Source organism: Balaenoptera physalus (assembly GCF_965194825.1).
Source record: "Balaenoptera physalus genome assembly, chromosome: 13".
Classification (NCBI taxonomy): domain Eukaryota; kingdom Metazoa; phylum Chordata; class Mammalia; order Artiodactyla; family Balaenopteridae; genus Balaenoptera; species Balaenoptera physalus.
This window is the reverse complement of record NC_138892.1, coordinates 85,743,531-85,767,519: the sequence shown is the minus strand read 5'-3', so window position 1 is coordinate 85,767,519 and position 23,989 is coordinate 85,743,531. Positions and strand designations below refer to the sequence as shown.

General features: G+C 42.8%; 1 pseudogene across 1 annotated transcript; it reads right to left on the bottom strand.

Annotated features, from left to right (window-relative positions):
* Positions 1-2,076: 2,076 nt before the first annotated feature.
* Positions 2,077-23,621, bottom strand: LOC309640512 (glutamyl-tRNA(Gln) amidotransferase subunit C, mitochondrial pseudogene; annotated as a pseudogene). Its single transcript has 3 exons — positions 23,502-23,621; positions 23,287-23,414; positions 2,077-2,386 (listed from the first exon to the last, which is right to left on the bottom strand). The product of its transcript is annotated as a glutamyl-tRNA(Gln) amidotransferase subunit C, mitochondrial pseudogene (transcript).
* Between the last annotated feature and the right edge of the window lie 368 nt (positions 23,622-23,989).

Here is a 23,989-nt window from a genome sequence, read left to right as displayed (position 1 = left end):
AATGGAAGAATAGGGACTCAAAACTAGACCTGACCCTGAAACCCTGGTCTTCCATCACACTCCAAAATGTCATGGTGTCCATAATTGTAAAAGAAAAGTGAGCCACGTCAGATCAGATATGTTCACAAATGATGGCTTAGACATTGATTTCTAGAAGCTCTTATAAGATAGATGTAAACTGCCCATCTAACTTTTATTTAGACAAAAGTATTACAAGTTGCCTGTAGTTGACCAAAATTAATAGTGAGTGACTCTCTATCTTGGATGGGGGATCAGAGGAGAAGGCAAGAAGGGAGAGAAGACAAGAGGATTACGTAACAGGAACTATGCCTGGAGGAAAATTCAACATTAAAGAAAAGCTAGAGATGGGTTCTTTTAAGATCTTGAGAAGGTATAACTTTTCTGAAATTCTGAACTACAGCGATTCTTTCTTTGGCTAAATCATAGTGAGATCACTCATCAGAATTTTATTTGTTTTATACTAAACTCATTGCTGTGACCAACAAGCAAACCTGTGATATTTATTTAGGAAGGAAAAGGGAACTAACATTTGGTCAGTGCCTGGTGCAGAGTAGTTGTAAATGTGAATGAATGTCTACTTTGCTCTGGACACTGTGCCATGTGTCTTTAAACCACACTGTGCCATGGGGTTTAAATAGAAATTAAGGAGAGGGACACTGATTTGGGTTTTTCAGGCTGGAATGCTGAGTGATCAAGTGTTTGGTATTTGATACTGTTACAGGGCTATTTCCAAATGAAGCACACAAAAAGGAATTGTTTTGGGAAGGTCATAGGGACATCAATGTCTTATATATTTGTTGTGTCGAAAGATTCCATGGAGCAGTGAAGGAAAAGCTAAAGGAGGGGGAGCAGGGAGGATGCTGCTTCTGGAAGCTGGTACCCAGCACAGTGCCTGGCACGTGGGAGGCAATCAACAAACATTTGTTGTGCTAGCCCTCACTTTATAATCAGTGTAAGTCATGTCCTCAATTCAGCTTCCTGGGGTCACATTTTCCTTTGTATCCAAATAACACCATCTTTCAAATTCTCACCCTCCTTGATGACAGTGAAATTCTCAAGAGCAGGGACCAGCTTCTTGTTGCTGAGCATTTTTCCCAACACCAACAAGGTACTTGGCATATGGCAGATATTTGAGGAATGTTGTTGGGTGGGTGAATGAAGCCTGCATCATTAAAGATTTTGTCGCCAAACATTTCTGAGGACACCCAGGTAGTCCTGGTTTTTGCTGTCATCTCAGGTCGAGACTGCTGATCAACCCACTGTGTGGCAATTGCCTCTCTGGGCTGCTGTGATCTCCTCACCCATTTTGCTTAATCATGGACTCAACTACTCTGAGCCATCTCCTGAAGCAACTCCTAAGAGGCTTTGGCGGTTTAACAAATTTAACTCAATTCTTTTTTTTTAAAACCATTTTAATGAAATATAGTTGACCTGTAAATAGCTGTACTTATTTAATGTATACAAGTCAGTGAGTTTGGGGTTAAGTATGCACACATGAAATCACAACCATGAAGGCCGTAAGCATATACATCACCTCCCAAAGCTGCCTCCTCACTCCTTTAACTTCAGCAGAAAGTCAGCCCTCTGCTTGGAATACAGTGGGTACCCAGGAACAAATTTAGTGTGTTCGGTAAAGATAAAAGGCTGCTCAAGTCGATGGAAACAGCAACTGAAAGGGACAACTCAGGCTGTCACATAGTGATCAGATGCAATGTCTAACAGTTACAGAAGTAGAAAAATTCACTTAAATGCCATTTGGTAGACGGTCTTTTGGGGAGGGGATAAAGCCTTCCATACTGAACAGCCTGTGAGTAAACACTTGATCCATTTTCTTGGAAACTGGCAATACCTTCTACTTCCCTTGGCATCAGGGACTCTTTGCCTTGTTTTGGCTAGATCTTTCCCAATTCTGTCATCAGAAGAGTTAGTTACTAAAAGATCCCTAACCATCACTTTTTTCAGGTGTCTGGCGGGAATGAACATTCGTGTTCATAATAACAAAATAGTCGTTGCACTTGCACGTGTTCATAGGGCACCCCTTCTCAGAATAGGTACTCAGTAGTGTGAGAGGGGCTCTTTTTCATCTAGCTTTGGCCAAGAGATACGACCTGGGGGGGCCACAAAATACTCCTCCACACCTCGACGGGAGTTTTGTAGCAGTTCTTCGGCACAGTTGCCTTCTACCACATTGTCGGATCTCAAGCACAGGCATCCATCCTCCAGGACTGACTGCACGGGCTCCACCCGGTCCGTGGCCACGGCGCAGAGCCTGTAGGCGAACGCAATGGCTTTCTCCGGCCGTGCCACGGCCTCTCCACTGCTGAAGTCCGCAAGCGCTAGTGGCTCCAGGATCTGGCCCACTTCCCTGAGGGGGGATAAGGCGGAGGGTGTGGGTCATGTGTGGTGCCCGCTCTACCTCCCGCCGCCCTTCAGCACCCGCCTAGATGCTCCGGCCTCTACCCGGGGACCCGCCTTGGAGGTGAAGCCCTGGCGCCCTCCCGCCGAGGCCCAAAGGCCCAGCCACACCTAACTCAATTCTTGAGGATGACAGAAGGGATTGATGACACTGGAAGCAAAGTTAAAATTATATACCAAATAACAGTGTTCCAAGACTCCACAGACCATGCCTCTCAGGTGGTCCCCGCAGTTTTCCTTCTTCTTTAGTCCCTGGATGACATCAAGTTACTGGGGTATGTTTCCTCCCACTGATGACAGTTCCAGCTGACTCTCTGCTGTGGGTTGAATACTTTCCCTTCCTCCGCAATTCATGTCTACCCAGAACCTGTGAATATGACATTATTTGGAGTAGGGTTTTGCAGATGTGATCAATTTAAGATGAGGTCCTATTGGGTTAGGGTAGGTCCTCCTAAATCCAATGACCAGTATCTATAAAAAGAGGGAAACAGACACAGAGGAGATACAGGGGAGAAGGCTATGTGAAAACTGAGGCAGAGATTAAAGTCATGCTGCCGCAAGCCAAGGGGAACACCAAGGATTGCTGGCAACCACCAAAAGCTATGAAGAAGCAAAGAAGAATCCTTCCCTATAGTCTTTGGAGGGAACATGGCCCTGCTAACAACTTGATTTTGGACTTCTAGCCTTCAGAACTGTGAGAGAATAAATTTCCGTTGTTCCAGCTTGTCGTAATTTATGATGGCAGCCTTAGGAAACAGATACACTGTGCCTGCTTCCTGAAATCTAGGACTCTGACATCTGTCCTGGCTCCAGTCAGAAGAAGTGGGAAAAGAAGAAAAAATATCAGTTCACATCAAAGAATCTCCCTAAGATTACTTCCCATCCCCACTGTCACTGAGAAAGCTTTTAGTGTATTTCATAAGGAAGTTCAGCTAGTTTTTCTCAATCCCTCCTTGTCAGACTAGGCTGGGAGTGGGAGGGGTGGCTTACCTTTGTAGGCCCCCTGCTCAGAGAGCCTTCCCTTGGCATCAAATCTGAAGTAGCCCCCCCTGCCGCCGCACTCTCTAGCACATTACTGGGCTATATATTCTTCATAGCAATACCTGAAATTATCTTGTTCACTCAATTTTTTAACTGACTGAAATCATACCCCCCCCAGAAATTTAAGGTCTATGAGAACAGACCTTGTCTCTTTGTTTCAAGGCCAAATCTGAAGTTCTCAGAACAATGCCTGAAACATAGCAAGTGTTCAAAAAAATTTATTGACTGACAATGAATAACATTGCCAAATGCATAATAATGTCAATTCCCAACTTAGAGTAGAGATCTTCACTCAAGAGAGAAACTCTACATGTCTTCTAGAAGGGGGATAGTAATAAAGGGTGGGGGTCATTTATGTTAATAGGCTATAAAAGGAAGACTAGGAAAGATGGTTTATTACACACACATGAATAGAGTGGATTCTAAAGAATCTCCTTCCTCCTAAAAGTGAAGAGTAGGTCTACAGACATCCAAATGTATCTTGGCTTGAAGGCAAAAGGATGCTGCGTTCTGTAGCAGGCATGTGAAAGTCGTCAAATGATGTGCTAAATATATGCAAATAATTAAAGTGAATTATTAACATTCAGACCTTACATGATGTTGAATTTACTGTTGTCCAGGATTTTTTCTTCTTTTTCTCACAGGTCAGAATTTTTAAAGCAGTTCTGAATAGAGGGAAGTTTTTATCCTACTGGAGTCTTACAGCATGGAATATCTTATCAGCTTTTAGAGCTATGTATGCTGGAGTGCTTCAAACAGACAGAAATAAGATGGCTAGCACTTTTAGTTGACAAGGCTGGATGCATTAGACAGATGACCTTTCATAAGAAGTCCATTCCTTGAGTTAGAAAACACAGCCAATCTCCACCCAACCTGAATAAGATATGTTGGTCAGAGGCACAAGAGCACAAGCATGCCTTTATATTTCACTTTAATAAATTCCTGCTTATTGCACCAAAAGGCAACCTGATACGGTTTTGGACAAGTCTTTGAAAAAGTATATCTTCCTAATGAAAAATGATTATTGTATCGCTGAAAACTGGGAAACCACATACACCAAATATGTGTATTTTTCCACAGCATTTTATAATGTTGAGAAATCATCCTAACTAATCACCCAGGCATATTATCAAAAATTGAGCAAGGGAAAATCGAAATATGAAGTTAAGTGAAAGAAAGCAATATGATTAACAAAGGAGGAAAAGTCACAGTCAAAGACCAATTTCAGTCAATTCACTGGCAGTGTCTGAGGTGGTAGATTTCAATGGATAAGTTGAACAGACAGATTTGTGTGTCTGAGGCTTTAGGGAGGTATCGGTTTGGGAGACTTGGCATTCAGGTATCTGTTACAACTACAAGAGCGTGTGAGGTCTGCCAGGGAGGACACGTAGAGCAAAAAGAGAAGAGAACTAGTGGGAAAATGAGAGAATATCGAGACCTATGGAGTGGGCAGTGGAAGAGGAGCTTAGGAAGTTGGCCAAGAAGAAAGGATTAGAAGGGTTTAAGAAGCCTCAGGAAAATATGGTGTCACCAAAGCCAAGGGTTGAGAATTTTAAGGAAGAAGTAGTCTCCAGCAATACATTCAGCAGAAAGATCCACTAAAATAAGGACAAAATGTAATCAATGGATTTCTCAATAGAAAGTCACTGATTGCTCTTGAAAATCATGTTTTAGCGGAATGGTTGGGACAGAGCCAACCATTGGGACAGAGGAAGCGAAGCCTTCCGGTAAATGTAGACAACTTTCAAAAGTCTGATGGGTAGAGGAGAAAAGAGATGGTAGAAGAGGTAAGGGCAGGTGGAGGGGCAAAGGAGTCTTTTAGGATTTTTAATAGAAAAAGATCATTTTCCCTTCCATTCTGAGCAAAGAAACTCAAGCAACACTATCTAAGGCAGTGCCTCTTTTAACTGTTCCAGTTGCATTGTTTTCTTTCTGTTAAAAATCTTTTTGGTAAACTAAACAAACAAAAATAACAAACACAAAATAGTCTTTCTTTCACTGGATCCCATTTGACATGTAAGGAAAGCAAATATTCTGATTGTGTTCTATTACTGAAAGATGTATATAAATAGGTGTACTAATTCAGCAAGTCTTTGTACAACTATTGAGTATCCTCAGGTTTTTAACTTAGGACTTGTTTTCCTGATTATAAAAGTTATAGACACTCATTGGAACACACACACACACACACACACACACACACACACACACACACACACACCAGAAAAGAAGTAAGAAGGAAAACATTGCTTTTTTAAAACTGCCTGTAAATGTGAAATTCTGCTAGAAATTCCAGTTGTCTGTTCAGGCGGAAATTTCAGTTGTCTGTTCAGGAAAGGTAGATTTACTTATGATCTGACATGTGCATGTTTATGACTGTTGGAGTCTTTCTGTTTGTTCTTGAGTCTTAGTTTTTAATGTAAACAAGATAATACTCAGAATGGGTATAAGTTTGGTGGAAATATAAACTGTTATTACCTTTCTGTATCAGGACCTTTAAAAATTACTATCCTCTAACCCAGTAATTCTAAGAATTTAGCTAGTGAAATGATTAGAAGTTGTCACAAATATTTAAGTACAAGACTCATAATTGAATCTTGGAAAAACAATCTAAAATCCAATAATGTAAAATCATTAATAAGTATAGTAAATCCATGTGATACAACCAGTAAACTCAGATTTTTTTCAAGAATATTTAATGACCTGGGAGAATGTTTGTGATACAATAAAAATTCAGGTTGTAGTTTTTCAGTATGTTCTGAATGTTGTAAAAAGAAAACACACACACATTAGTATATAAACATTTAAAAATTGTCTTGAAATAAAATATATTAAAAAATTCAGTGAGATGCTAATAGTTCTGTATCCAGGTGGTTCTGTTATGGCTGATTTGTATTTTCCTATTGTACACTTTTCTGCATTCCTAAATTTTCTACAATGACATGCACTGTTTTTAATAATCAGGAAAAAATTAATAATAAAAATGAGGTATCTGGGGTTGAATTTGTGAATTCTAATAACTGTGTACCAAAACCCATTAAGTTCAATGTCACTCAAACCAAGTGTACTTGAAGCTTTCTAAAAACCTTGGAGTTCTGAAATGATACAATGCCATTCTGTGAATGATGCTTTCCTTGGGAGAAAATCAGCAATACTCCCAGTGTTTGGCAAGCAGACTTTACAGGGAACAACTTTAGGAAATTTAGATAGTCCTGTTAAAAATGGTAGTGTAGGGACTTCCCTGGTGGTGCAGTGGTTAAGAATCCGCCTGCCAATGCAGGGTACATGGATTTGATCCCCGGTCTGGGAAGATCCCACATGCCGCGGAGTAACTAAGCCCGCATGCCACAATTACTGAGCCTGCACTCTAGAGCCCACGTGCCTAGAGCCCGTGCTCCGCAACAAGGGAAGCCACCGCAATGAGAAGCCCGCGCACTGCAACAAAGAGTAGCCCCAGCTCGCCGCAACTAGAGAAAGCCCACACGCAGCAGCGAAGACCCAACGTAGCCAAAAATAATAAATAACTTAATTAATTAATTTAATTTAATTCCAAAAAATAAAGGTAATGTATTGGTGTTTAAATTAGTACACAATGGTTGATTAAAATGAAATTATTACGGAATATGTTTGCAGTTACCCCAGAGCCAGCGATAAATCAGGTACAGTGGTAACTTGTTCTTGCTAATGCTGACATTTTTTCCTTCTATGGGCAGAATGCTCATGAGTCTGGCTATGCATGAAAAATGGCATGAATTTCCTTAGAATCAGAACCACTCCCTATGTGTCATTTTTTCCCCAGGGCTTTATTTAGAAATCTAGAAAGAGAACGTATCTGTATGTCTATGTGTTTCTTGTTTTTGAGCCACACTGTCCAGGAGAAAACAAAGGACAATTTTACTGGAGCCCCTTTATGCACAAGGCACGGTCCTGGGTGCTAAGCCAAGGTGCCATTCCTCACCCACAAAGCCTGGGATCCAATCTCACCTGGTGCAGTTGTGTCACTCCTTAACCTTAAAGAAAGTCTGGGCAGCGCACAACTTGCTTTGATTCAACATAGCTTTTCATGGCGGGAAACCAGTTCCTGACCTTTCTGGAAGCACAGCCTTCTATGAGCTGGTTAGAAATTACATCCATCCCAAGCTTGAGGCTACTTCTTAGCATTTTCTCACAGACTGTCCTACCCTTGAAGACATCCAGGGACTTTCACCACCTCACCAATTCTACATCACCCTCGCCAATAGCTGTCATGCCTGCCACACTGCCCTGTTGTATCAGTTTCCTATGGCTGCTGTAACAAATTACCACCAACTTGACAGCTTAAAAACAGCACAGATTTTTCTCTCATAGTTCTGGAGGCCAGAGGTCCAAAATTGGTTTCAGTGGGCTAAGCCAAGGTGTCAGCAGGGCTGTTCATTTCTGGAGGCTCTTGGGGAGAATCTATTTCCTTGCCTTTTCCAGCTCCTAGAGCTGTATTGCTTTTTTTCTTTTTGGTTGCATTGGGTCTTTTTTTTTAATTGATTGGTTTTTTTAAAAAATTTATTTAATTTTTATTTATTTTTATTTTTGGCTGCGTTGGGTCTTCGTTGCTGTGCGCAGGCTTTCTCTAGTTGCGGTGAGTGGGCTTCTCATTGCAGTGGCTTCTCTTGTTGCAGAGCACGGGCTCTAGGTGCGTGGGCTTCAGTAGTTGCAGCACATGGGCTCAGTAGTCGTGGCACACGGGCTTAGTTGCTCCACGGCATGTGGGATCTTCCTGGACCAGGGCTCGAACCCGTGTCCCCTGCATTGGCAGGCAGGTTCTTAACCACTGCGCCACCAGGGAAGCCCCTGCATTGGGTTTTAGTTGCAGCACATGGAATCTTCGTTGAGGCATGTGGGATCTTTCCTTGTGGCGTGGTCTCTTCGTTGCGGCACTTGGGCTTCTCTCTAGTTGTGGTGCATGGGGTTTTCTCTTCTCTAATTGTGGTGCGTGGGCTCCAGGGTGCATGGGCCCTGTAGTTTGCGGCACGCGGGCTCTCTTATTGAAGTGCGCGAGCTCAGTAGTTGTGGCGCGCAGGCTTAGTTGCTCCGCGGTATGTGGTATCTTAGTTCCCCGACCAGGGATCAAACGTGCGTCCCCTGCATTGGAAGGTGGATTCTTTACCACTGGACCATCAAGGAAGTCCCTTCTTGCATTTCTTGGCTCATGGACCTTTCCTTCATCTTCAAAGCCAGCAGCATAGCATCTTTATTTTTTAAAAAAAGAGTTTTTTTGATGTAGACCATTTTTAAAGTCTTTATTGAATTTATTACAATATTGTTTCTGTTTTATGTTTTGGTTTTTTGGCCACAAGGCATGCGGGATCTTAGCTCCCCAAGCAGGGATCGAACATGCACCCACTGCATTGGAAGGCAAAGTCTTAATTGGTTCACCAGGGAAGTCCCAGCATAGCATCTTTAAATCTCAATCTTCCTCTACTTCCATCTTCACATTGCCTTCAGGCCCACTTGGATAATCCAGGACAATCTCCCCATCTCAAGATCCCCAATCTAATCACATCTGCAAAATCCCTTTAGCCATATAATGTAGCAGCCATAGGTTCCAGAGATTAGGACATGGACATCCTAATGGTCATGGGGAGGAGGCAGTGGGGAGAGAAGGGCACCATTCAGTCCACCACACCATTTGAGGCTGGCCAGCTACTACTACCTTAGGCACCCTGAATTAAACATGCCGGTGCTTCTCAGGGGTGCTTTGTCATATGTAACACCTATGTGAGGTGGCATTTTTATCCTATGTTAAGAGGGCATGAGAGCTGAATGTCAAACTGTTCAGCAGGCTCTAGAGTCAGACTATCTGGATTTCAATCCTGGTCTCTGTCCGTTAACTGCTTACAAGCTATGTGACCCTGGGAGAGTTCCTTGACTTCTTTAAATCTCAGTTTCCTTGTCTGTAAAATGACATCTGTCTTCTGGGTTATTGTGACATTTAAAGGAGACAGTCCTTGTAAAATAATTAGTACAGGGTCCGGCATATAGAAAAATATTCAATAATTATTCTTTCTAATTAGTATTATTAGTCTATCTTCCTTACTTTACAGATAAAAATAAGAGGCTTAGAAATACTAAGTGATTTATTTTTGCCTCACACCCTCGGTCTCAGAATCTATAGACAGGGTGAAAACAAGTGTGACACTGGAGTTATTTGTACCCAATTGAGAAATCCCCTTCCCTTACCTGCCCAAATGCCGCCACTGTCGCCTGGCTAACGCCGTGCCTGACACCAGTGCACGAGGGCCTCTGAACTGCTGGCCACCATTTCACCTTCGGTTCTCTTTGCCTGCGAGGTGGCTCCTATTTTATCCTGCTGCTGTCCCCACACAGGCCCTCGAACCTGTCGCAGAAATATTTGCTGTAGTCACTATTTTTATTAATGTTCCACTATAAAATCTCATTGCTACTGCCTGCTGAATTTGGATGTCGAATTTGTATTTCAAAATTGACATATCCAAGACCAAAATTTTTTATTGAAGTATAGTTGATTTACAATATTGTGTTAGTTTCAGGTGTACAGCAAAGTGATTCAGTTATATATATGTTTTTTTCAGATTATTTTCCATTGTAAGATGTTGAATGTAGCTCCCTGTGCTATACAGTAAATCCTTGTTGCTTATCTATTTTATGTATAGTAATCGTATCTGTTAATCCCATACTCCTAATTTATCCCTCCCCCCACCTTTGTTTGTTATCTATGTCTGTGAGTCTGTTTCTGTTTTGTATGTAGATTCATTTGTATTATTTTTTATATTCCACATATAAGTGATAGCACGTGATATTTGTCTTTCTCTGTCTGACTTACTTCACTTAGTATGACAATCTCTAGGTCCATCCATGTTGTTGCACATAGCATTATTTCATTCTTTTTTATGACTGAGTAATATTCCATTACATATATATATCTCACATCTTCTTAACCAGTCAAGACCAAACTTTTCAACACCTCCCCTCCCCCAATGGCTCTTTCCTGAATGATGCTCACCTCAGTGAATGGTGACACCATTCTCCCAAGTTGCTCAGAACAAATACTTCCATGCTTCCTCCTTCTCTCACACCTTGTGACCAACCTGACAACAAGGCTATTATAATGTCTCCCTTCAAATACAGTGTCTTCTTACTACCCAGGCTAAGGCACCATCATCTCATATCTGGATGATTGTCACCCAACAACTCTCCGTGCTCTCATTCTCACCCTCGCAATCCTTCTACACATAAGTCAGATAATGTCACTTCACCGTTCAACCCTCTCCAGGGGCTTACAGCTAATCTTAAAGAAAATCCAAAGTCTTCATCACGCCTACAAGACTCTGTATGGTCCGGCCCCTGCCTACTTCTCTGATCTCATTTCCTACCTTTTTTTCCTTACACCTCTTGAGTCACACTTGCCTTCCTGCTCTCTTGGGAGCTCCCCAAGCATGTGCCTGCCTCAGGACATTTGCATATGCTATTTCCTTTGCCTAGAATACTGTTCTCCCTAGATAGCCACACTATTTGTGTCCTCACGCCATTCAGATCTTTGTCAAATACCATCTCCTCATAAAGGCCTTTCCTTACTATCCTATGTAAAAAAGCATTCCATCACTTCATTTTCTTTAGAGTGCTTATTATTACATGCCACTGTATTATATACTGTGTTGTTTATTGGTTTATTACTTGTCACTCCACTAGAATAGAAGCTGCATGTTCAGTTGGTTTGTTTGTTTTTTCCCTCCTCCCTCTTAGAATCATGCTTGAAATCCTTTTTTTTTTTTTTAACTTGCTATGAAAATATGGGGCAAAGAATCCCACATTCCAGATATGGTCCTGTTATCTCTTTGCTTCATGGGTCAGTTTATTTTTTTTTTCGGACACCGAGTCCTTTTAGAGGTGATGATGTCATCCCTCAGTTTTTTCTGCAAACAGTTTATGTTCTTTGCTATTTCTTAGGACTATTTACAATTTCCTGTTGGATAGGATTTTGTCCTGTTGGAATTCTATTTACAATGATTTTCCCGTTAGTTTAAAATCTCACATAGACACACACAGAGTCTTTCTTTCCCACCATTCACCCATTTTTCAGATATTTATTAGCTTTAGTTTCAGAGGCATTGTAGAGTGTATGACCTTCCAGCTCTGTCTCACTGATTGAGATGCTTATGCTACAAAGAAAAAAAGCCCTAAAAGGTCAAGTAAACACAGGAGAGCAGAACTGCAGTGTATATGGTATGGGAAGTCAGGCCTCAGAACAAAGGTGGGTGCTGTGCTGGGATGCGGTGGGCAGGGCTCCCGCTGTCTCTGGGATGGCTCTCCCGAGGTTGCAGTTTGCTGCAGCTGCAGTGTTTTGGGAGAGTGGAAGTCAGGAGTAGGTAGGATGGGGGCAGTAACTGGGAGGTGGGCCATCAGCAATCCCTATCCTGTCCTGGCGCAAGTGGTACTAGGGTATCCTAATTTCTTCCTTTTCTTTTCTTCTTCTTTTTTTTTTTAAGCCTACAACCTAGATATCTGTTTGTTTATTAATTCAACATGTGGCTCTTGAGCAATATCTTTCAGTCAGGCACATCGATGAATGTCTTGTTTCCCCAAACCATATAAGAATACTCTAGGACCCCATGAATTTAATTACATCTTCCTCCATTCATCCTATAGTTGAAAAATCTTTGTCTACAAAATTGTATTTATTAAGTAACAATGTTTCTGTTTTCCATTGTTACAAATCACTTTCATATAGAATTCTCAAATGATACTTCTAATTGGCATGATATACCCAGAGAGATTAACTTAGTTGATATAATTTAAATCAAACGCTAAGCAATTTGATATTTTAGTCTCAGCAGTCTTTAAGTTGGAGATTTTGTGATTTTATTTATTTCTTGAAATATGGAAAATAGCTCAGAGATTTCCAATTTGCTTCTCCTTAGCAATTTCTCCCTTTTCTTTCTCTCTTTCCTCTCTCTGCTCCTCACCTTTCCTCTCCTTGAAACTCATACTGTCTTACTAGCTCTCTGCTGTAAAGTAGAAGAAAATACTGGCATGAAAATACATTCTTTAAAGAGCAAAGTATATAACTGCAACAGAAAATCTGGGGCTGCTCAGGAAAAAAGGGGCAGTGTGGCCAGGGTGACTCGTTTGTTTGTTTTGTTTTGTTTTATTTGTTTATTGAAGTATAGTTGATTTACAGTGCTGTGCCAGTCTCTACAGTACAGCAATATGACTCAGTTATGTTGGGTTGGCCAAAAAGTTCGTTTGGGTTTTTCTGTAACATCTTACATCTTCCGGAAAAACCAGAACGAAATTTTTGGCTAACCCAAAACATAGATATATATACATTCTGGGCTGCCTTGTTGAGCTTTACTCTGCAAGGCTGGCCATGACTAGTCTCCTTCCTTCTTCTCAATGCCAGTCTGACCATTGCAAGGACATAAGAGGTGGAGGGGGTGAGAAATACTGCTGGGATGTAAGTCTGCCAAGTCTCAGAGTCTCTCTCTGCTTTCCCAAGCCTCTTCTGTAGAGAGGCCCTGGTTCTTTCTTTTACTCATATTTTGTGCCTACTATGTGCCAAGTATTGGTGCTGTGCATGCAGTGATAATAAAAATAAAACAGCCCCTTGCACCTGGAAGAAACACAAGTCATTGAAGGAATTGCAAGTGTGATAAGCGTTACCCCAAAGCATGTTGAGGATACCATGGAAGCACACAGTGAGGGGCTGATCTGCTTCCCTTTACCTGTAGGTTCAGCCCTGCCTACAATATGAGCCCTTGCCCGTCATCTGGTGAACCTTCAGGATTAGAAAATGACCTAGAAAACCAGGCGCCTTGGACATCCATGTGGACCCACCAGATATCAGCCTTCCCCAGTCATCTGCCAGGTCAGCCCAGTAAGTTTGGGTGGATCTCCATTCCACTGTCCTGCAGTCTAGTACTTTGCTGGTGTTTGGATCCTTTCACCCTTCTTAGCTCTTTCCAGACCCCTCTCCTATAAGACGAAATCCTTTCTCTCATATCTTCAGCCACTGACTAGGTTCTGCTAGGACTGGAATGTTCTCCATCCACCTGACTTTGATTCTAGCCTGTCACTGGGACTCACGCTGTCATTCCCTCCCTCCAGACTGGACCAACTTGCCCAAACCCAACCCAAGCTGGCCCTGAACCACAGATGGTTTCCCGAGCTGGTTTGGTTGTCCCCTCTGTCCTTATTCTTCTGACTCCTTGTTTCTCTCTCAATCCTCTTTCATTTTGCTGTGACCCAACAGGCTCTGTGGCTAAGTCTGAGCTGTGACATTATTACCCAGAGTGTCCTGGGTTGGTTGATAATTGAACACCTATTGATTTGTCCTTTCTCCCTTGTATGCGGTGTAAGTATTGACTATTCATTCAACAAAAATTTTCTGAGAGTCCACCATCCACCAAGAACTATTCTGAGCACTGAGGAAACGCCAGTGAATTAAACAAGATTCCTGTCCTTCTAAGCATGTCCATCCTGTATGTGCTCTCTGCGAACATTGATCTTTAAAATCAAACACGCTCTGACATGAGATCAGTGGGTCTTCCACTTAATGACAAGACACACTGTACTTCCAAACCCCCCCAATTTTCCCAGATGATGGAGCCAAGTATTGCCTTAATTCCATGCCTCTCCCTTCGTCCATCAAAAATGAATTCCTGGGACTTCCCTGGTGGTCCAGTGGTTAAGACTTTGCACTTCCACTTCAGGGGGCATGGGTTTGATCCCAGGCTGGGGAGCTAAGATCCTGCATGCCATGCAGCGTGGCCAAAAAAAAAGAAGGAAGGAAAAAGAAAATGAATTCCCATTTGGACCATTTCCAAACCACCCTGCTGTAAGCATGACATCAGCTCACAAATCGCTACACCAAGTTTATAAACTACCACTGATAAACGAGGTTAAGACTTGGAAATCAAATAATTGCCCTTTGAGACTTGCAGACTAGACAACACAAATTGCTCATTGCTGACAAAGAGATTCCAAGCTAATATTTCTCATTTTGGAGGCTTTAACCATGCTATTTAAGGGAACACAAATTGACTTTTGCTCTGATTAAAATCTATTATAATAACATGGATCATGTTTGATAAATATTCCCTTATTTCTCCTTCTAATAAGAATAGTAACTTGATGATACACACACACACACACACACTCACACACACTTTCTGTATGGGGTGTGTATAGCCGTGAATGTATGTGTAATTGTCTAGGCAGTTTCTTTAGCTGTTTTCTTCTATGCTTTTCTCTCTTCCCAGCTTCAGAGTTTTCCTATTGACTATAATAATTACTGAGCAAACAAAAATATTACTTATCTATCAAGAGCAATTACTACTAAGAAAAAATTTTAAAATCATGCCCTAGGACTGAACACTTTCCTTGAGCCTTGAGACAAGTGTTGCCCCACATGCTGGCCAGGTAGCAAACCAGATGAGGTCAGGATGGTCTTCCTAATTCTTCCAGCAAGCAGAGGATGTGCCAGTGATGTGAGGCAGAGCAGGGCAGGCATCAGATGGGTGGAGTGGGTAAGTGGCCATGTGGTGTGATGTGAGAGATTCCCACAAAAGGTACTGGATTGAGAAAGTCCTTCTCTACTACAGGCAGAGCTGTGATTATTGGAATTAATGTGGGGAGAGCCTCACTGTTCTTACTCTTCTTGTATCTGCCAACATATTCTTCAAACAGGAGGTAAATCCAAGGAGGAGGCCTCTGTCCTCAGGTCCCTGGCCACTGGTTTGGAGCTAAGCATTGTCATAACCTGTTCTGGATCCCAGGCAACTGTCCCTGGCCTCCATAGATAGAATCCCTCTTCATTCTTCCATCCTTGCTTTCACAAACATTTAGCAGTGCCTTCTAAGAGCAAGGCACCACATGAGACTCTGAAAACACAAAACCAAATAACATAGATGTCCCTTCACTCAAGGATCTGATGAGAATTTTAAAAAAAGAAAGAAACATGTAAAAAGAGTTGCAAATAGGGAGCTCTTTGTGGTGATGGAATAGTTCTGTGTCTTGATTGCAGTGGTGGGTCCACAAACACACACAGCTGGGCAGTGGGAGGGGCAGGGCCACATTGAGGCTGGAGCATATGCGGTTGGTGACCCACCAACATCCCCTGACACTCACAGTTCTGGTGCACACGTGCTGATAACTTTCTACCACAAACACCTACAACTCTGCCCGAGGGTGTTCTCCGGCTAGGAGCTTGTGTGACCTGTTCACGAGGCCGCCTGGAATGAGAGGGACTTAAAGCCTCTGAGAGCAGTCCTCAACCAGTGGCAGAGAGGAAGGAGTGGCTCTACACAGTCTCTTGGAGGTCCCGGTGGAACTGAGCTTCAGTTGCCCATGGTGGTAATCTGCTCATTAACATGCCCTGTGTTGGTCCCTCTCCCCCAGCCCCACTTCTCTCTCTCTCTATTTCTATCCCTCTCTCCCTCTTTCTCTCCTCTTCTCGCTCCCCACTTCATTCCTCTACTTGGGATTATCTCCAAATAAACCATTTGCATCCAAATCTTTGATTCAGGCTCTGCCTTTGTGGGAACTGAACTCATGACAAGGGCCCAGCTGAAATTAGTGAATCAATGAGTAGTGATACCTGCCTTCCAGGGTGTGATACTCTAGTGTTGCTTGGTAGCCAGGGCATGAAAAAAACAACAAGAACAGATAATCCAAACCACAAAGGGCAGGAGATTTTGCAGCAGGTATGGGGAGAATAATGAGGTAAAGGAGTTTAAAATACGGGCAAGAGAATGTTTGAAATGGTCAATCATTAAGTCTACAGTGACTAGAGGGGTGGATAGAAGATCTGAAGCAAAAGAAAAACAAATGTACCATGAGAATCGAGCAGGCTAGTTGAGAGGAAAAGAGGATGTGGTCAGAGAGAGGGACGCCTGATTTAGTAATTTTAGAGATGGGGCAATTTGTGCAGACCATGGCCAAGAAAGTAGGTGACGACAGAGTAACATCAACTGTATTGTATTGTAAATGAGGAATTCAAGAATTCCTGAGACTGGAAAGGGTACGGGTTGTCCATACAGATATTTAAGTCACCTTGGATGATAATTGGAAGACTGAACTAAGTGCCAAAGTCTATGATTAATAAGGGGAGATTTATCAGAAACTGCTGATGAGGAAGGATAGTGGTTGATATGACTGAATGGCATGATCCTCAAAGAATCAATAATTGAAGTCATCTTTCTGTGTCAATATAGATTTACATCATTCTTTATATTTTTTATAAATTTATTTTTGGCTGTGTTGGGTCTTCGTTGCTGCGTGTGGGCTTTCTCTAGTTGCGGTAAACGGGGGCTACTCTTCGTTGCGGTGCGTGGGCTTCTCATTGCGGTTGCTTCTCTTGTTGCAGAGCACGGGCTCTAGGCGTGTGGGCTTCAGTAGTTGTGGCTCACGGGCTTTAGAGCGCAGGCTCAGTAGCTGTGGCGCACGGGCTTAGTTGCTGCATGGCATGTGGGATCTTCCCGGGCCAGGGCTTGAACCAGTGTCCCCTGCAGTGGCAGGCAGATTCTTAACCACTGCATCACCAGGGAAGTCCCAGATTTACATCATTCTTTTTAAGAGCTGTAGAGTAGTCCAGGGATGCATGTACCACAACTACTTAAATAGTCCCTACGGAGGAACATTAAGGTTGTTTCTCATTTTTCAGAATGGTAAAGTCTGAATACATCTTTTCAAATGTGTGTAATAATCTCTTTGGATTAAAGTCCCACACGCAGAATTGTTGCACCAAAGAGTATATACATCTTATGCTTTGATACTTCTTGTCAGATTGCCCTCTGGGAAAGTTGTACTATTTCACATGCCCACAAAAAAAAGCGTGAAGTACACATTTCTTCCAACCTCGTCAATTTGTGAGTTTCAGCAATTAAAAATTTGCCAATCTGACAGTGAAAATTCTCTTGTTATTGTTTCAACTTGCCTTTTGAATATTAGTGAGGTTGAACATTTTTTCATATATTTATTGGCCATCTGCATTTTAATTACCTGTTTGTGACTTTTGCCCATTTTTTTCTATTGAAGTTTTAATTTTTTGTGCTTTGTATGAGCTCTTTTAATATTATGAATAGAAAGCCTTTGCCTTGCATTACCCTTATTACTTTCCTGTTTGTCACTTATGTTTCAAACTTATATGTGATTTAAAAATTTTTGCCACACAGAAGTTTCCAATTGTTTGTACTCAACATTATTTACTTATTGTTTTTCCTATTTTAAAATTACTTTTATGTTTAAAATGTTTACATTAAATCTTTGGCCTGTCTGTATTTATTTAGATGCAGTGAAGTAATGAGCTAATATTTTTTCCCCTAATTACAAGTCAGTTTACCCAACATTTTAAAATGATCCGTTCTTGGGACTTCCCTGGCAGTCCAGTGGTTAAGACCCTGCGCTTCCAATGCAGGGGATGCAGGTTCCATCCCTGGTCAGGGAACTAGGATCCCACATGCCTCGCAGCATGGCCAAAAAATAAAATGATCCATTATTTTCTTCAATGGTTTGAATATCACTTTTTGTCACATACTCACATAACTAGGGCCCAGTTCTTTCCCATCTCCCTGCCCCCTGTGGCTCTGTGCTAGCGTCAGAGTATGAGACCCAGCCCAGCCCGTAATTCATACACAGCCTTGGTGACGGGCGTCTCAGATGGAGTCCAGGAAGTGGGGGAAGAGGGTGGAATGGAGGCGGCATTGCAGCAACTCTTGGGGAACAAGACTCTGACTCATGCAGTGACTGGAAAATTGATGGGCGGCTCCTTTGAAAGACAAAAATAAATGGGGCTCTAACAGCACAGTGGCAGACTGCCTGGGCACTTATTCTCTGGGCTGCAGTGCTGGGATGATGGCTCCTCTATTCTGGCCATTGCTTCAGGCACTGGCCCGATGCCCATTTGCAGCAGAACTGCACCGTGATTGCCCAGGTTCATGGTGCTCAGGACCTCCAGGGTGAATGCCGATCTCCAGCTGGTATCAGAAGGCACACCCAGATTCTGGTGTCCCCTGCACCCAGACCCTGACCTTGATCATTTTCCCTCCCTCTCTTTCTGCTTCAGGGTGCCAGTGCCTTTCTTTTGCACACCCACCTTAAATGGACTGACTGTTCCCTCTTTGGGGACAATGGGAGTGTGACTTCTCTTTGAAGAAGGGCTACCCTACAACTTTGAATACAACATTATATTGGGTTGGCCAGAAAGTTCGTTCGGGTTCTTTAAGCTGGTACAGGAAAAGCTGAACGAACTTTTGGGCCAACCCAATTAAAAACGGCATTCCTAAACACTCATATTACCTCCTCTAAGTACAGCTTCCTTAAATCCTTACACAAGCACCCCCTTCAAAGGGGAGTTATTTTTAATGTTTCAAAGGTAAAAATAAAGGAGCCAAAAAATGTTTTTTAACATTTATTTTATTGAAGTATAGTTGATTTACAATGTTGTGTTCATTTCTGCTGTATAGCAAAGTGATTCAGTTATTCATGAATAACTTTCTTTTTCATATTCTTTTCCATTATGGTTTATCATAGGATATTGAATATAGGTCCCTGTTCTGTACAGTAGGACTTTGTTTTCTATCCATTCTGTATATAATAGTTTGCATCTGCTAACCCCAAACTCCCAGTCCCTCCCTCGCCTCCCCCCTCCCCCTTGGCAACCACAGGTCTGTTCTCTATGTCTGTGAGTCTGTTTCTGTTTTGTAGATAAGTGCATTTGTGTCACATTTTAGATTCCACATATAAGTGATATCATATGGTATTTGAAGGAGATAAAAAAGTTTCATCTCTGTCAAGGCATTCTGCTATGTAAATTCTTGATTAATTAATTCTTGATGTAAAGAACAACGCTCTCTGTAAGTGGGAGAGACAAGCGTGCACAGACCCTCATCATTGCTGCTCCTTGAATCGCTCCAGGAGCCTCAGAAGCTAGTTCTGCTTCTGCTGTGGCTCAGCCCACGGCGTTTGCTGCCGGCCGCTCCACTCCCAGCCATGTCCCCATGGCTCCGCTGCCGGAAGTGGGCCGTCCATCCCTAGAGCCCTTTGAATTCAGCCATTGTTGCCATTCCTGCTACTGTCTCCCATCACCAAGCCCAAGCTGCCACTGAGCCTTCACTTTTACTGATGCTGGCAGTCTCGCTTTTGGAGAAGGGATAGCCTGCCTACCGCACCTCCTTCTGGGTGGGCCAGGGCTGCCAGAGATGCTTGTGCAGGTGGGACCCTGCTCAAGGGTGCCTGGCAGAGGGGTACGTGGAAGCTGAAATTCAACACTCAACACAGGAGTCCTGGCAGGGTGCTAGGGAAGTGGGTGGGCGCTGGGTCTGCCTCGACGAAGGTGTGCCTTTCTGATTTAGACAAAGACACTGCATGGGCTGGCCGCAGTCCTGGGCAGGGATTGGAGAAACCTTAAGGCAGTCCGTAGTTAGAGTCTTTCGTATTAGGAAAACAGACCAGACCCTTCCCAGTATGCCCCATTTCAGGTGCTACACGTGTTAGGTGCTTTTTGTCAGTTTCTCTCAAAGCCCTTTGATGGGAAGCCTACTGTCACTGACTATAGTTAAACATTTCACCTCTCCCTGCCTTTAGCTGAGGCTACTATGATGAAAGTCTCTTCTCTGAGGTCGAGTATCCAGGGTAAGTATCTTCACTAGCCCTTTTTTGTCTTTCCAGAATCTTAGGGATTTGGTTGTAAATAGGACAGCCCATGCCCTCAAAAAAAAGCAAAGAACATTGATGGAGTTGTTAACCCAATAACCTTCCAGCCCCCTTCTCCTAGGATCTGTCTCTCCTCCATCCTCTCTCCCTCTTTACCCTCATGGCTAGGTCAAGAGTATGATTTTCTTATGTGACACATCTCCTGTTAGGTTTGATCCAACCTGGGCCCAAAGGATTTCCCTGGGATTTTTCTAATTAAAATTGAGACACTGTCCCTCTTTAGGAATAGATCTGTAAGATTTGAAAGAGAGGGAAAAGAGGAGATGTGTAAGGTTAGGTTTCCTCCTGGTAGAGTAGATTGATCTATCGAGATGGAGGGTAGCATGTGGAGAGAAGCAGAGATTCCAAATGGAGAAGGAGAGAGTTCTGGTAGCTTTCCAGTCCCTGGTTCCCATTGTTCCAGAAGCTCTGCTGCATCCCAATTTTCCCCATCATTTGGTTATTTACCTCCTTGGATTCTGTGAACCAGCAACCCCTGCTGCCCATCCCCTTCTCTTAGGCAAATTCAAGCTGTGTTTCTATCGTCTTGCAACCAATACCTTTATGTACACAAAGGCAGATAAAGTACCTAGAGATGCTTTGTTTTTCAAGTTAGTTTCCACTGGGTCTGAACTATAAATATTACTTCACACAGATGAAAACCAGAGGCCTATTGGATCACCTGTCACTTGGATTGCTAAATGGGATTATCTGCTGAAGTTTAACAGTAAAGAGTTAAGGAAATGAGTCCAGAAGGGTGTTTCAGTTTACAATAATATTAATTTCCTGAGAAAATTGCTTGACCCCAGACAAGCCATTTACTTTTTCAAGAGAATTGTTTTCTCTTGTGTTTTTTTTAAACAACAGAGCACTATTGTATAGTAAGCATTCTTGAAATGACTTCCTTTTTGTACACATATATGAACAAATGAAACAGAGATATAAGCAGAAAAAACAGGATTGAAAACGTGTATGCATGAAGCATAGTATGAAGAATCTCTGCTGAGGGTTTGCCCCTGGTTTCATAAGATCAATGTATTGTAAACCTATTTTTCATGTTTGTCTTAGTGACATTCATTCAATTGCCACTTATCAATACCTGATTTGGGAAAACTCCATGGAGGCTGCAGGGTTGGACAAAATGTTCCTTACCCCAGGGTGTTGATAACCCGAGTCTGGAAGTACACTCATGAAAAGAAATTAATGCAAGGGCAATTGAAATAGATGTTGTAACAGAGAGAATGAAGTATTCTGGAGGCTTTGGGGGAGGAGAGACTAACTCCAGCTGGGGTGGACACAAATGGCAGGTTCCTATTATCCAAGTTCAGGGAAAATTATATATGAATCTAAAATGTCAGGTCATTATTTTTCAGTGATAATTAGACACTTTCTAGACATTTTGGCTGTAGATGAATTTCCTACAGGGCCCTTAGCTGACACCTGACACTTCCCGAACTGAGATTCTATATTATGATGAATATTCCTCCTCACAATTCTGATGCTTGCAGATTTTATAAGGTGAGAGGGAAAGCAGTGAGCGGTTTAATGGATTAAGTCCAAAGGGCACATCTCTTTTCTTACTAAAAATGGCCAAGGATTAGCAAGACTTTTTAGTAAAGGGCCAGATAATAAATATTTTCAGCTTTGCAGGCTTTATGTTTCTGTCACAACTACCTAACACTGTTGTTTTAGAGTGAAAGCAGCCACAGACAGTACATAAATGATGAACATGACTGTGTCTCAAAAAAACTTTATTTACAAAAACAGGTAGAGGGCTGAATTTAGCTCACAGGCTGTAGTTTGCTGACATTTGATCTAAAAGAAAGAGGAAAGGTTATGAGCATTTAATAAAAAGAATCTACTAACACTGTGTTGTGCATTGTGGAGAAATATGAAAATGCAAAATGTACAGTCTCAAGTTCAGTGCGGTGGAGGGAATCTGTAAGCAGATAAACAGAACACGATGTGAAATGAGGTGTCCTAAGTGAGGACCAAATATTTCTGGCTTAGAAAGGCTGGAAGGTATAGGATCAGCTCACCTGGAAAGAGGGAAAGGGATTGTAGGCAGGAGGAGCCATGTGAGAAAATGAACAGGTACAGAGAACCCTGGGAGGGAACAGGGGACACTGAGAAGTAAAGTCTGATACGTAGTTGTGGGCCTCACCTTGTTTTCTGTCTTTGCCTTTCTCAGAGCTGCACAGCTGGGTGCCTACTCTAGGATTAGTCTCCCTCAGGACATAGCTTAGCAACTGTGGCCTCACCAAGGTGGCTTGGAATAAAGTCATGCTCCTGGGACCCAGCGTCTGGTGGTATCAGCCCTGGTCTCCTGCAGTCGTGCCCTCTGAGATTCCTTCACCACAGCATTTTCCATGCCTTGTGTTTTCTTTTTCTTTAATAGACCTTCAGTTTCGTCTAGTTCCTCCTCCTGAGTCTCCCTGACTGGTACCCAAGTGCATCTTTAGGACTAGGACCTTGGTACACAGACAAGTACCTCCCAGCCTTTCCTTCCAGGAGCTGGATCTCACTCCCCAAACTCTGCTCACAGCTGTTAAGTCTGCTCTATCAGGGCAGATATCCAGATAATTGACCAGTGTCCCATCTGACTTCCCAGTTATACTAGCCCAGCCTCTGCTCATTGAGGTCATCACATCCAAGCTGGGTTTGCCCACTGAATATTGAACTTTGGACCACCTAACTGCTCTTTTCTTTAGCCAAGTCTTTCCCTGGCCTCTGTCCAGGCCAAAGAAGCCGGTCTTCATCCGTTCTGGCTTATTCTGTTTTCTTGCGGGCCTTCTGTTGCAGGGACTTCCCTTACCCTGTGCCTGAGCCCACCTGAGCTAGTGCACTGTCACAAGCCTCAGCTTGAAATGGGCCGTGCTGAGACAAGGGCAGCTTCCGAGCCATCCTTTGATTCCCTTGTTGCCAGTCCTCAGTCAAGATTCCCATTTGCCCAGTTAAACAGCCTCCATTGATGGGATGCAAGCAAATTTTATCTACAGTTATTGGTAGAGGCCCTCTGGAGCTGTTTTCAGAAGGATTGTGGGGATGCATTTGGCTTTGATGAGAAGAAGTAACATGATTAATTAGCAATAAATCCAGTTTACCTACCTGAGATCCGCTCCCCATCGAAGAACTACCTGGCGAGAAACTATAGGGTTGTCAGCCTCTGCTTTAAGACCTTTGTCACCAGATCTCGTGGAAGGATGGTGACAGGTATGGATACCTGAGAGATGTTCCTAGACGAAGAGGAAAATACCCATCTCTGTTCACTTGGATCCTATCCACTGTCATGCTCTTGCCAACTCCAAATACCCATCATCTACCTGCTCTGCTAGATATTTGACAGATGGCGGATATTTGGAGTACTGTGTTTTGGAGCGTTTAGAGACCACATTCAGACTTTTCAGAAAAGGCCACCATGATGGATTAGCAATGTCTGCCATGGGCTGGGAGGAAGGATGGGGAGAATAATGGCACGCATGCCACATATTTCCATCCCTGATCCAGACCAAGAGGGTGGTACCCTGAGTTGCATATGTTGGGAGAGGGGCGAGATGCTGCAGCAGGGCTTCCGGGAGCACTGGTAGCACCGCTGTGTGGTCTCAGGACCTCTGTGTGAATCACGAGCACCTCAACCAGGACCATCAGAGCATTTACCTCCTGAGAGCCTGCAGAAGGTCCCTGGGATTATCGGTTGAGATCATCTTGAAATATAGTCTAGGAAGATCAATTCTAATAACAAGATTAATCTTCCCCTCTTAGCACTTTTATTCCAGGTGGGCCTAAATGCCTTTTGTAGCCTAGCATAACC